Here is a 4,817-nt window from a genome sequence, read left to right on the forward strand (position 1 = left end):
TATTATTATATAAAGGAATACACTTTTTATAATTGTTTTAGGGGCTAACTTTTGTATTAGAATGCTTTATTATTACTAAGTAAACATAAATTCTTTATTTCGTACTAATATCAATTGGATATATATATATATATATATATATATATATATATATATATATATATATATATATATATATATATAATGTAGAACGCCATATTCAAAGTAATATGTCAATCTCTTTTCTCAAAAAATACTAAATGCTCAATAATTTCAAACTCTACATTCTATTCATCTTCTCACACTTTCTTTCAAATGCATTCAAGCAATATTCATTTTTCAAGAGCAATAGAAATACGGACACAAAGATACCAAGCTAATACAATAATGTCTATGTTTACTAATAAATCATAAATACTAAATCAATCATTATTAAAGTTGAAATGAATTTAGGGTTATGTATAAAATTTCTATTTTTCATGAGAAATGTATATGGTGTTTGTGAAGAAACATTTATTCTCCATGGCCATTAATGGAAAAGTAAGAGTGTGAGAAGATATTTCCCATGTTTAAGGGGAAAGCATGTGGTGCCTTCTCAGAGATTTTAATAATTTTGTCCTGAGTGAGGAGAGAGTTTTGGCAGTTTTTCATGATTGGAAGTTGTTGGACATTCCATTAATGATGCCATAAATTTTCTTTTTGTGAAGTATTTGATTTCATTGTGGCAAATTTAAGCACAAAGGGTGGCTAAGAGATATATGCATTTTTTTATTATCATTGTCCTTTGTTCTTGCAAAGCAATGAACACAATTAGGGTAATAACAATTATGTTTAGTTTGTGCCTACGTGTTGGAATGAAATTAGTTTGTGTCTTGACGTTTTGGAATTGATAAAAACTCATGGATGGTTTGAATCTCTATTATGAGATATTGAAGCATGTGATGCAAACATGAATTATTATCATTACAAAGGATATGAATTAAACAACACTAATATAAACAAAGGATATGAAAAAAAAAAGGTCATTTTAAGGATTTAAAAAGCAACAATATATCTAGTTATAGACAAAAACTTATTTAATATATTAGGGTTGTTACATATTTATAGTTCCAACTAATTTGTATACCATATATTTGATATTTTTTTCATCTTTTAATAAAATTAATAAAATTAATTATATGTAATGTGATAATTTAGAAAAAAGATATATGTAGTTCAAGGACGATACTATAAGATATGTTTAACTACTAATATATTTTAATTATTTCTAAAATAATATATTTGTTTTTCAAAACTTTTGTTCATTAATTCTTTCTTTTTAAATTTTTTAAGTTTATATATCTTAAATTTTTTCTACCTTTGTCTTGATCACATCACAACCTTTGAAAAGTTTTTATGATCTTTGAATGCATGTTTTTCAAAAATATGTGAATATTAGAATCTTGCTAAGTTATGGTAGTGTTTACATATATGAATATTTTGAGTGCAAACACATGTCTAAACAAAATTTGAGTGATCTCTTTTATACTTGATTTCTTGGTAAATTCAAAAGATTAACTCATGTGTTTAAAATAGAGTTTTCCCATTCACATGATTCATGACAACTTGATTTAGAAAGTTGATTAGTTTCCAGTGAAGTTCTTTTTCTTTGGTTTAATGTTGATATGAATAATGATCTGGAATAAAGTTTTGAAATTACTATGTTTTGCCTAGGAGTGCAAAAGGATAAGTGTAAGGGTGTGATGAGTGCATATTTTTGCCTTTCATTGAGCCTTTAATATTAGATTCTTAATTGGTATTGTACTTTAATAAAATATTTTAATTAGGATTTGTTATAATTGAATTTATTTAGCATGAGATACAAAAACATGTTAACAAAAGCTTTTTAGTTGCATAAATGTTCTTTGGGTATTTTGATATGTGTTACTGCATCTGCAGCTAAGTTGAACTCATTGAGGTGTGAAAATAAATTGGTTAAACTTTCTTGACATCTTAAAGATAAATCCAATAATAGTAAATAATCAAGACCACAAGAAGTCAATCCAAGCATAGCATGAAAAAAAAGTGAAGAAATTTGACTAAGCCAAGAAGAGTGAACATGCAACAAAAATTGGATCTTACGGTTTTCTCTATTTTTTCTACTAAAAGAGATTTGATAATTGATAAAATTTTATGATTAAAGATAATTTAGGGAAAATATATCTTTAGATATTTTATTTGATATTGTTAAATAATTACCTTATTTAACTATATCAATAAATATCAAAAGATAATATTTACCAAATATTTATTAATTTAGCATATGTCTTTTCAAATATTTTTAGATCTCCACAAAAATCAAATATATCTTGAAGATATTGGATTATTTAGAAGATAAATGGAGGATATTACATTATCATAAAGAAGATTATAACAACAGAAAAACCTAAAACAAAGCTCAATCCAATTTCTATACAAAGAGGCTTAGGGAAACACATTAGGGGAGCTTAGTCTCTTCTCTCATGTTTTTCACCCTCTATTCTTCTATTTTGATGTTTCAAGATTCCATGGAATGTTAAGCCTCTGGGGTTGATTTTGCTGTAATTGCTTAACTAGATTATGAGATTAGATGAATAAATTTGTTTATTCTTTTTGATTCTTGTTGTGATTTATTTTTATCTATGTATTTTTCTTCTTAATCAAGTAAAAGTAATGATTTTTTACATTATAGAAAGTTAACATGATGTTAAAATCTACATAACATATCAATCATTTCAGTCTAAGGGTTTTTAATTTTAATTGAGAAATTACTTTGATTAAATTTAGAAACTTTCTTGTGATTGAATGACCTTTTGCCAATACGCTACTTGAAAAGGATACCAAGATAAGTGCCAATGGGTGGGTTGCCACGTGATTTGCTCAAGATAAGATCCTAAAAAAGACTATAAGACAGATTTCTATCTCAAAGAAGAAATGCAAGAATGCAATTCACTCTTAAAATTTATTCATTCAAAGGTGTCCTCCTCCTAATTGAAAGGATTTTTTCCTTGGTTTCCAAGCTAGCCAAGTTGAGGATTTTAGGGTTTTGCTTTTACAAATTTGGAGACACCTTATGGTTATAAATATAGATGTCTTCATCCGTGTAAATTCACTTTGAGATTAGTATTATTATATTGCCAATTTATTGTGACATCTTACTTATCTCTAAAGTCATGGCTAGAACATCCCATGTGGTCTCCTCTAACACCAAACATCACCATTTCCCACCCTTCTAACATCCAAACCAAGATCATTCCCACTATACAACCCTATTGCTTCTACACACTTACCTTCATGGTGTCATCTTCATGCTTTGGATCATCCTAGATTGAGGAGGAGGTTATCAAATACTCTTTAATACTCATTAATGTTGCATTTAATTCCTATTATATGAATCGTTATTTTTTATATTTAATTAAAAGATATAAATTACAAAGAAAACTCAAAGACCCTTCAAGATCATTTCATTCCCTTTTTTTTTCATCCTTAAATGTCATGAGTATACTTCTTCTAAGAGAAAAATAATATAAGGATCAAAGATCATCCTTTTATAAGTTTTCAATTCAGTACTAGAACTCATGGATACACTGTTAATTGATTGAGACCAAATAATAAATTGTTGCAATATCTTAATAAAAGCTCTTCATCAAATTGTTGAAAGAACAAAATAATAATATCTGTTATGAGTGCATATTGATACCCTCATTTATCCTTTAATATTTTATGTTTAATTGATTTTTGTACTTTCAAAGAATATTTTAATTAGGATTTTTTTATAATTGGGTTTATTGAGCATGAGATACAAAAACATGATAAAATACATTTTTAGTTGAACGAATGTTCTTTGGATATTTTGAAGTGTGTTAGTGCAACTGTAGTTAAGTTGAACTCATAGAGATGTGGAAATAAATTGGTTAAAGTTTCATGACACCTTAAAGATAAATTCAAGAATAGAAAATAATAAAAACCACAAAAATCCAAGTCAAGCATTGCATGAAAAAAGGCAAGAAAAACGTGAAAAAAAGTGAAGAAATTTGGCTAAGCCAAAAAGAGGAAATACGTAACAAAAATTGGATCTTGCAGTTTTCTCTATTTTTTCTACTAAAAGTGCTTTGATAATTGATAAACTTTTATGATAAAATACAATTTTGGGAAAATATATCTTAATATATTTTATTTGATATTGTTAAATAAATATCCTATTTAACTATATTAGTAAATATCAAAAATGAAATTTCTCAAGTCTTTTTTAATCTAGCAAATATTTTCTCAAATATTTTTAGATCTCCACAATAGTGAAATATATCTTTAAGATATTAGATTATTTAGAAGATAATTGAAAGGATCAGGGGCGCTTAGGAACACTTTTGGGGCTAATTTCATGCTCTCTCTCTTCTCTCATGTTCTCCATCCTTTCTTCTTTTATTTCTATGTTATTTCTACATTCTATGGAGTGCTAAGCCTCTAGGGTTGATTTTATTGTAATTTCTAAACTAGATTTTGAGGTTATATGAATAAATTTGTTTGTTCTTTTGATTCTTGTTGTGATATATTTTTATTTATGTATTTTTCTTCTTAATCAAGTAAAAGTAATGATTTTTACATTGTTACAACTTAACATGGTATTAAACCTACATAACATATCGATTGTATGAGTCCAATGGTTTTTAATTTTAATTGAAAATTTACTTTGATTAGAGTTAGAAACTTTCATGTGATTAAATGAACTTTTTCCAATAATTAATAATGTACTTTGATTAAAGGTGAAAACTTTAACAAGAATTAATCAAGAATATACTTTGGTTAATTAACTTTTTACT

This window comes from Vigna umbellata, chromosome 1, assembly GCF_029865625.1.
Source record: "Vigna umbellata cultivar VRB3 chromosome 1, Vumbellata_1.0, whole genome shotgun sequence".
In the NCBI taxonomy this organism is placed as follows: Eukaryota; Viridiplantae; Streptophyta; class Magnoliopsida; order Fabales; family Fabaceae; genus Vigna; species Vigna umbellata.